We start from the raw sequence: 10,557 nt of genomic DNA on the forward strand, positions 1-10,557 counted from the left end.
CCTCGCTAGAAGCCTGTGTTTCAGACATAAGAAAGTGGATGGCTGCAAAATGTTCTACTTTTAAACTCGGACAAAACAGAGATGCTTGTTCTATGTCCCAAGAAACAAAGAGATCTTCTGTTAATTAATTAACAATTCATCTTAATGGTTGTACAGTCGTCTCAAATAAAACTGTGAAGGACCTCGGCGTTACTCTGGACCCTGATCTCTCTTTTGATGAACATATCAAGACTGTTTCAAGGACAGCTTTTTTCCATCTATGTAACATTGCAAAAATCAGAAACTTTCTGTCCAAAAATGATGCAGAAAAATGTATCCATACTTTTGTTACTTTTCGGTTAGACTACTGCAATGCTCTACTTTCCGGCTACCCGGATAAAGCGCTAAATAAACTTCAGTTAGTGCTAAATACGGCTGCTAGAATCCTGACTAGAACCAAAAAAATTGATCATATTACTCCAGTGCTAGCCTCCCTACACTGGCTTCCTGTCAAGGCAAGGGCTGATTTCAAGGTTTTACTGCTAACCTACAAAGCATTACATGGGCTTGCTCCTACCTATATCTCTCTGATTTGGTCCTGCCGTACATACCTACACGTACACTATGGTCACAAGGCGCAGGCCTCCTAATTGTCCCTAGAATTTCTAAGCAAACAGCTGGAGGCAGGACTTTCTCCTATAGAGCTCCATTTTTATGGAATGGTCTGCTTACCCATGTGAGAGACGCAGAATTGGTCTCAACCTTTAAGTCTTTACTGAAGACATCTCTTCAGTGGGTCATATGATTGAGTGTAGTCTAGCCCAGGAGTGTGAAGGTGAACGGAAAGGCTCTGGAGCAATGAACCACCCTTGCTGTCTCTGCCTGGCCGGTTCCCCTCTTTCCACTGGGATTCTCTGCCTCTAACCCTATTACAGGGGTTGAGTCACTGGCTTACTGGTGCTCTTTCATGCCTTACTGGTGCTCTTTCATGCGTCACCCCCCCTGTGCTGTGGCGGAGATCTTTGTGGGCTATACTCGGCCCTGTCTCAGGATGGTAAGTTGTGCTTTGGCAAAGTGGGTGGGGTTATATCCTTCCTGTTTGGCCCTGTCCAGGGCCACAGTGTCTCCTGACCCCTCCTGTCTCAGCCTCCAGTATTTATGCTGCAGTAGTTTATGTGTCGGGGGGCTAGGGTCAGTTTGTTATATCTGGAGTACTTCTCCTGTCTTATCCGGTGTCCTGTGTGAATTTAAGTATGCTCTCTCTAATTCTCTCTTTTTTTTCTTTCTTTCTCTCTCTCGGAGGACCTAAGCCCTAGGACCATGCCTCAGGACTACCTGGCATGATGACTCCTTGCTGTCAGTTTCAACGGTTCTGCCTGTGATTATTATTATTTGACCATGCTGGTCATTTATGAACATTTGAACATCTTGGCCATGTTCTGATATAATCTCCACCCGGCACAGCCAGAAGAGGACTGGCCACCCAACATAGCCTGGTTCCTCTCTAGGTATCTTCCTAGGTTTTGGCCTTTTTTGGGAGTTTTTCCTAGCCACCGTGCTTCTACACCTGCATTGCTTGCAGTTTGGGGTTTTAGGCTGGGTTTCTGTACAGCACTTTGAGATATCAGCTGATGTACGAAAGGGCTATATAAATACATTTGATTTGATTTATGCATTGAATGGCGAATGGGAGGTGCACTTTACGAGTTGAGATGAACATTATCAAATAAAAAAGACTTGACAAGACGTCAGGCAAGCAAAGGGAGCAATAGCTAATTGTATATCTAGCAGCACAGAGGTGTGAGCTATTGCACATTATTTGCATAAGCCACTTCATAGCTTTTTCTTTCAATCCTTCCCTCCAAACCTCTCGACTTTAGCAGGAAAGGAGGGATAGTAGCAGGGAGAAAGTATGCCTTTGTAAATATTTTCAGCATACATACAGTTGAAGTCATAGGTTTACATACACCTTAGCCAAATACATTTAAACTCAGTTTTTCACAATTCCTGACATTTAATCCTCGTAAAATTCCCTGTCTTAGGTCAGTTAGGATCACCACTTTATTTTAAAAATGTGAAATGTTAGAGTAATAGTAGAGAGAATGACCGAGGACCCGTGTTAGACCACACCATTACGCTTCTCGCCTGATACGAGAAAAACACCCGCAGGAGGTAACCGGATGGGTGTATCACTGGATGAGCAAGCTCCGTTAACAAGAAAGAAACAAAACTTGCGTCCAGCTTGAGGGGGAAATGTGGTATCCCCTACCTCCCTCCCAGATGGGACAGAGCATGCGTGCCCTGGCGACACACTCGCACCTGCCACTCCACATGAACTGAAACACAAGCCTCACTAGAGGCCTCCTCAGACAAGCCGGAAATGGGTAGATGTACGCCAAATACAAAAGAGATGGCAACACATCCACCTTTAGGACCAGGACTTTGCCCATAAAAGACAAATACCTAACCTTCCACATTGCTAGCTTCCTCTGTACCACTGCGATACGCATGTTCCAGTTTAGCGTCGCTGAGCCGGAGGTCTCAAAATGGACCCCGAGAATCCTCAGGGCCCCCTCACAGAGAGATAACCCCCCGGGCACATCCATTCTACCGCGCCATCTTCCGAAAAACTTGACGGAAGACTTTGCATGGTTCAGAACCGCTCCCGACGCTCGGGTGAAATCCCCAAAGATGGCAAGGGACCTTGTCAGGCACAAGTCCTTGCACAGCAGCAAGGAAGTGTCGTCGGCATACTGCGTCATCTTAACCATGCAGCCCACCACTTCCAGGGATCAACAAGTCTTCCACCCCTGTGTCTGCCCTAATGGCAGCCCCCAGAGGCTCCATGTACAGAACGAAGAGGAGAGCCGAGAGTGGGCACCTCTGCCTGACCCCAGACGAGAGGTCAAAAACGTCACCCAAGTGACTATTTACACTAACTCGGCACCCCGCTCCGACATATAATGTACGAATCCATCCTATGAACTTCTCCCCAAATCCTAATCAACCTAACACTCTGAATAAAAAGGATCTATTCACGCGATCAAAGGCTTTCGCCTGATCTAGCGCTGCTACCATTAACCTGTTAAATCTATGGGGGCGCTATTTCATTTTTGGATAAAAAGACGTGCCCGTTTTAAGCACAATAGTTTGTCACAAAAAGATGCTCGACTATGCATATAATTGATAGCGTTGGAAAGAAAACACTCTGAGGTTTACAGAACTGCAAATATATTGTCTGTGAGTGCCCCAGAACAGGAGCTACAGGCAAAACCAAGATGAAACTGCAACCAGGAAATGAGCAGGATTTTTGAGGCTCTGTTTTTCATTGTCTCCTTATATGGCTGTGAATGCGACAGGAATGAGCCTGCCCTATCTATCGTTTCCCCAAGGTGTCTGCAGCATTGTGACGTATTTGTAGGCATATCATTGGAAGATTGACCATAAGAGACTACATTTGCCAGGTGTCCGCCCGGTGTCCTCCATCTAAATTGTTGCGTCATTTTCAGCTGCTGGTATTTTTCCATGGGATTCTGAGACGAAAGCAGGCTTCCACGAACGGCATATCAATGAAGAGATATGTGAAAAAACACCTTGAGGATTGATTCTAAACAACGTTTGCCATGTTACGGTCGATATTATGGAGTTAATTTGGAAAAAGTTTGACGTTTTGGTGACTGAATTTTCGGTTCGTTTCGGTAGCCAAATGTGATGTACAAAACGGAGCGATTTCTCCTACACAAAGATTCTTTCAGGAAAAACTGAACATGTGCTATGTAACTGAGAGTCTCCTCATTGAAAACATCTGAAGTTCTTCAAATGTAAATGATTTTATTTATTTGGTTTTCTGGTTTTTGTGAAAATGTTGCGTGCTAAATGCTATGCTAAATGCTAAGCTAGCTAGCAATACTCTTACACAAATGCTTGATTTGCTATGGTTCAAAAGCATATTTTGAAAATCTGAGATGACAATGTTGTTAATTAAGAAAAGGCTAAGCTTGAGAGCAGGCATATTAGTTTCATTTCATTTGCGATTTTCAGAAATTGTTAACGTTGCGTTATGGTAATGAGCCTGAGGCTGTATTCACGATCCCGGATACGGGATGGGTAGTATCAAGAAGTTAAAGGCAATCCTCTATCTTCAACCCAAGTGATGGAGTCCCTGATTAACTTATAGGTTCCATCTAATAGAGCGGCCCTCTACCCCGCACGTCTGATCCTCATGGACGACGTAGGGAAGGGCTGTGCGCAACCGGTCTGCTAAAACCTTTGCAAGTAGCTTGTAATCTACACACAGCATGGTCAACGGCCGCCAGTTGCCAAGGTCTGTTACTTCCCCTTTCTTATATAAAAGTGACAGCACACCAACAGCCATTTATCCCCCCGGGACCCCCGTCTCAAGGATGGCCTTCAAGACTTCGAGAACCACTGGTCCAAGTATACCCCAAAACTTGAGATAAAACTCAGTCGGCAGCCCATCCATCCCAGGCACCTTCCCTTTTCCCATCCTCCTAAGAGCGCTCTCAACCTCTTCTAGTGAGATCTGGGCCTCCATCACTTCTCTAATGTCCTCCAGCAACCGCCTGGACAAGTGTTCTAAAAACAAGCTCTAAATCTATTTCCCTTTCCTTAAATAAACCTTGGAAATGATCAGTTGTCACCCTGACCATATCCTCTGGTTCTCTAACTATACTACCATTTTCTTCCCTCACACCATGCATTACCTTCCTACTCTGTCTGGCCCTAATCGACTTAAAGAACATAGCAGAACAAGTCTCATTGTGTTCTAGAAAGCCACTATGCGCACGCTCCAGGAAAACTCGAGCCTTCCGCTCCTGCAACTCCCTGAGCTGCGCTTTTAGGGTTGCAGATCTCTCCCGAGGTTGCCTGCCTCTTACTCGAGTTCAATTAACCTTTGGATACGATCCACCTCCCTCCTCTCCTCCCTTTTCTTCCTCTTGCAGTACCCTATTATAAAAGCCCTAATCCTCACCTTAACTAATTCCCACCACTCTAACACCCCCTCGCACATGGACTGGAGGCCTTCAAGCCTCCAAAAGAAACCAAAAAACCCATCAACAAAAGACTGCTCTTCCAGCACCTCCCGATCTAACTTCCAGTACCCTCTACCAAAGAGGCAGATTGGCGACCCCACCTGCAGGAGCACCCCGTCGTGATCCGAAAAGAAAACAGGCAACAGCCGCCCAGACAACTTACCCAAAGACCTGGGTACAAAAATATAGTCGAGCCTCCGCGCAACCCCCCTGGAGTTGCACCATGTAGGACCGGCCATTTTCGGAGTAGTGTGCAGGCCACCATCAACCAGACCATGGCAAGCCATTAGCCCGGTGATGGGCCTGCACTGCTATCCCCCCTATTCCTAAATCTGTATTAAAATCCCCCCCTATCACTAATTTCCTATTTGTGACACACAGGGGCGCCAGACAGTCCACCATCTCCCTCCTGTCTGCCACCACCTGTGGCCCATACACCACCACTAATCTAAATTTACAATCCCTTATCGTGACATCCACCCCTATAACCCTCACCTGCATCACCACAAAAGAACCCTCCACTTTTACCTCCCTGTGCCCACACAAAATCCCTACCCCCGATGAGTGCACCCCCGTTAGGCCGTCATTGAAAATAAGAATTTGTTCTTAACTGACTTGCCTAGTAAAATTAAGGTAAAAAAATAAAATAAAAAATAATACCCCAAACCGACTCCCCTTGTCCCACTCCCTCTTAAACCTACTAACATCCCCTCCATCCCTCAGGTGAACCTCCTGTAAAAAACAAAAATCAAACCCCACTCCCTCCAAATAACTAAAAATCGCCTTCCTCTTAACAAAATCCCTTAAACCCCTTACATTTAAACTAACAATAGTAAAATTAGAAACATGTAATACACTCAAATACTAAACCCAGACACAAAAAAAACAAAAACAGGAGACTCACCCGATGCTCCCCTGCTCCATATCTACCTGTGAAAACACCATCGACATCCCCCCTCTTCCTCCATCTCACCAACCCAGGATGCAGGAATAGTGTTTGTCTCCGGGGTTCCCTGCACCCTGGGTCTACCCCCACACTCCTCCACCCTCCCCAGTGCTACAGCTGGTTTGGAAATAAATAGGGGAGGCTGAGTCCCCAAACAAAAAACTCCCCACCTCCTCTTGTACCCAGTCCTGAGTCTTGTTAGGTTTGACCCCACCCACCAGAAGTTTAGGGTCTGGGGAAACCAGCAGCAACCCAGAGGTTTCTCCCACCCCCATCACTCTCTTGACCATCCCCTGCCTCTCATTGTCGGCCAATCGCACCCTCCTCTTCATTCTCTTCTTTGGTGATGGCGGCAGTGGAGAGATACCACCCTCCCCCCCGCCAGCTCCTCCACCATACCCCTCATCTCTTCCACCAGGGCACATTCCCCCCACTCCACTCTCTCTTCCACCGTCTCCTTCTCCACCACCCCTCCCTCGCTTTCTTCTCTCTCATGCTCCTCCACTCGCTTGCCTTCTTCCGCCGCTTTTGCTGCTTCTCCTACTCCCGTGCCTTCCGTTTCCTTCTCTCTTCCATCCGCCGCTTCTTGCTCCTCCTCCTTCCTTGCGGCCTTCCCCTCTGGACCTGTACTCTGGTCATGAGGCGTGCTTCCTTCCCCTCCTCTTCTTCCCCCATCTCCCGCCCCTGCACCCCACCAGCCGCAGACGCGTATGACCTCTGACGAGCCGGGCACCCTCGCCACAGGTGTGCTGAAGAGCCACACCCGTGGCACGCCTTAGGCTTGTCACAATCCCTCGCCTCGTGCTCCCCAGATCCACAAAATCTGCATTTTCTTGCGCTGCACGAGGCGAAGATATGGCCGTAGGCCATACAGCGCCTGCAAAATGGAGGCTGACGTGCATAAAACAACGTCCCCCTGTCAGCCCCCAGGGAGAACATAGCAGGAGAATGGAGGTAGCCACCATGTCCCTTTGAGTCCTCCCTGAGGAGGGCCTGGAAGCCTCTCCTCCCATTCCAAAACCCAAGGGAGTCTTTGAGGTGCCTTGCCGTTATCCATGTATTTCCCCAGAAAGGCCCTCACCTCTTCGTCCTTAACGTATGGGTTGTACATGTTGACAGTTACAACCCTAAAGTTGTTCCTCGCCAGGCTTGTTATTTCATAATGGCTCATTGGCCTCTCACCTCCCACTGCTCTTGCTCTTCTCAGGATATCATCATGTTTCTCCTCTGTATTTAGTGCCACGTCGTATGCTCCCTCCAACGAGTTGCCTTGGAAACAAAACACGTCCTTCACCGTCAGCTTTAGAATCCCCATCAAGATTGTCCTTCCAAAAGTTTCCCGTCCTAAAGGCTCCAACTGCTTCTCCTTCCAAGCAAACCGAATCGTGTTGGCCAGCCCAATCCCAGGGACCGACCGTGTTGGTGGATTTTGCACCATCTCCGCAAGGAGAATGGTGCACCCGGCTCACGTTCTCTTCCAAAACCAGGAAAAAAGAAAATCCAAAGTGACTGAGCCTATCTGGTGCAAACAAACACAGAGACAGGAACAATCACCCATGAAATACTCAAAGAATATGGCTGCCTAAATATGGTTCCCAATCAGAGACAATGATAAACACCTGCCTCTGAATGAGAACCACTCCAGACAGCCATAGACTATGCTAGATAACCCCCACTAAGCCACACACCCAATACCTAACAAAACCCCAAGACAAAACACACCACAATAAACCCATGTCACACCCTGGCCTGACCAAATAAATAAAGACAAACACAATAAACTTCGACCAGGGCGTGACACAGGTACACCTCCAATGGACTCAAATTATGTTAATTAGAAGCTTCTGAAGCCATGACATAATTTTCTGGAATTTTCCAAACTGTTTAAAGGCACAGTGAACGTAGTGTATGTAGACTTCTGACCCACTGGAATTGTGATACCGTGAATTATAAGTGAAATAATCTGTATGTAAACAATTCTTGGAAAAATTACGTTTCATGCACAAAGTAGATGTCCTAGCCGACTTGCCAAAACTATAGTTTGTTGATAACAAGAAATTTGTGGAGTGGTTAAAAACAAATTTTAATGACTCCAACTTCAGTGTATGTAAACTTCTGACTTCAACTGTATATATATTGAAAAATTCTTGCTTATCTTAATTTAAAAAAATAGCAATTCATATTTGTAGTAATGTAGGCAGTTTATGCAAAGGATTGTTACATTTTACCAGTATTGCCATTACAAAAATACAATTTTGGCAAGCAATTATTATTTTACCAAACAATTATTGTTATTCATCCTATATTGTCCATAACATCTTCACTTCCAACAGTTGTGGGATACATACATACATACAACCCCTTTCCCCCACAAACAACCATACACTCAGATTCTCAACAGTTGCACCGTTCCAGAGCCCAACTCAGGAAGGGCCTTGGTTTACAAATGCATATACAGTTGCAGCTGTATGAGAAGGCCTGCAAAATTGTGCAAAAATGGGCAGAAATGGGGAGATTTGATTAACCATTGTCACGTCTTAGGTGGAAATCAAATATTGCCCCTTCCCCTGAAGCACCCACACGTGGTCCTCATTGTGACCATATTCCCAAGCATCTCTGTGCAGTCAGACCTTTGATGATTTTGTGCCACCAGGGCCACAATAATATGGCCCCTCTCTGAATGTCCAAGTCTGACCCCCTCCTCATGGGGAGTTAGTGGTTTCCCAGCACTGCCACTGCCTGTGTGGGGGCACTCCACTGGCTAAGTACAAGGTCGTCAAGGTTCTCTTTAGCAGCTTTAAGAATTTCCTTGTACATTTACATTTACATTTAAGTCATTTGGCAGATGCTCTTATCCAGAGCGACTTACAAATTGGTGAATTCACCTTATGACATCCAGTGGAACAGCCACTTTACAATAGTGCATCTAAATCATTTAAGGGGGGGGTGAGAAGGATTACTTTATCCTATCCTAGGTATTCCTTAAAGAGGTGGGGTTTCAGGTGTCTCCGGAAGGTGGTGATTGACTCCGCTGTCCTGGCGTCGTGAGGGAGTTTGTTCCACCATTGGGGGGCCAGAGCAGCGAACAGTTTTGACTGGGCTGAGCGGGAACTGTACTTCCTCAGTGGTAGGGAGGCGAGCAGGCCAGAGGTGGATGAACGCAGTGCCCTTGTTTGGGTGTAGGGCCTGATCAGAGCCTGGAGGTACTGCGGTGCCGTTCCCCTCACAGCTCCGTAGGCAAGCACCATGGTCTTGTAGCGGATGCGAGCTTCAACTGGAAGCCAGTGGAGAGAGCGGAGGAGCGGGGTGACGTGAGAGAACTTGGGAAGGTTGAACACCAGACGGGCTGCGGCGTTCTGGATGAGTTGTAGGGGTTTAATGGCACAGGCAGGGAGCCCAGCCAACAGCGAGTTGCAGTAATCCAGACGGGAGATGACAAGTGCCTGGATTAGGACCTGCGCCGCTTCCTGTGTGAGGCAGGGTCGTACTCTGCGGATGTTGTAGAGCATGAACCTACAGGAACGGGCCACCGCCTTGATGTTAGTTGAGAACGACAGGGTGTTGTCCAGGATCACGCCAAGGTTCTTAGCGCTCTGGGAGGAGGACACAATGGAGTTGTCAACCGTGATGGCGAGATCATGGAACGGGCAGTCCTTCCCGGGAGGAAGAGCAGCTCCGTCTTGCCGAGGTTCAGCTTGAGGTGGTGATCCGTCATCCACACTGATATGTCTGCCAGACATGCAGAGATGCGATTCGCCACCTGGTCATCAGAAGGGGAAAGGAGAAGATTAATTGTGTGTCGTCTGCATAGCAATGATAGGAGAGACCATGTGAGGTTATGACAGAGCCAAGTGACTTGGTGTATAGCGAGAATAGGAGAGGGCCTAGAACAGAGCCCTGGGGGACACCAGTGGTGAGAGCGCGTGGCGGGGAGACAGATTCTCGCCACGCCACCTGGTAGGAGCGACCTGTCAGGTAGGACGCAATCCAAGCGTGGGCCGCGCCGGAGATGCCCAACTCGGAGAGGGTGGAGAGGAGGATCTGATGGTTCACAGTATCGAAGGCAGCCGATAGGTCTAGAAGGATGAGAGCAGAGGAGAGAGAGTTAGCTTTAGCAGTGCGGAGCGCCTCCGTGATACAGAGAAGAGCAGTCTCAGTTGAATGACTAGTCTTGAAACCTGACTGATTTGGATCAAGAAGGTCATTCTGAGAAAGATAGCGGGAGAGCTGGCCAAGGACGGCACGTTCAAGAGTTTTGGAGTGAAAAGAAAGAAGGGATACTGGTCTGTAGTTGTTGACATCGGAGGGATCGAGTGTAGGTTTTTTCAGAAGGGGTGCAACTCTCGCTCTCTTGAAGACAGAAGGGACGTAGCCAGCGGTCAGGGATGAGTTGATGAGCGAGGTGAGGTAAGGGAGAAGGTCTCCGGAAATGGTCTGGAGAAGAGAGGAGGGGATAGGGTCAAGCGGGCAGGTTGTTGGGCGGCCGGCCGTCACAAGAAGCGAGATTTCATCTGGAGAGAGAGGGAGAAAGAGCTCAGAGCACAGGGTAGGGCAGTGTGAGCAGAACCAGCGGTGTCG

This window comes from Oncorhynchus masou, chromosome 12 (assembly GCF_036934945.1).
Source record: "Oncorhynchus masou masou isolate Uvic2021 chromosome 12, UVic_Omas_1.1, whole genome shotgun sequence".
Lineage (NCBI taxonomy): Eukaryota > Metazoa > Chordata > Actinopteri > Salmoniformes > Salmonidae > Oncorhynchus > Oncorhynchus masou.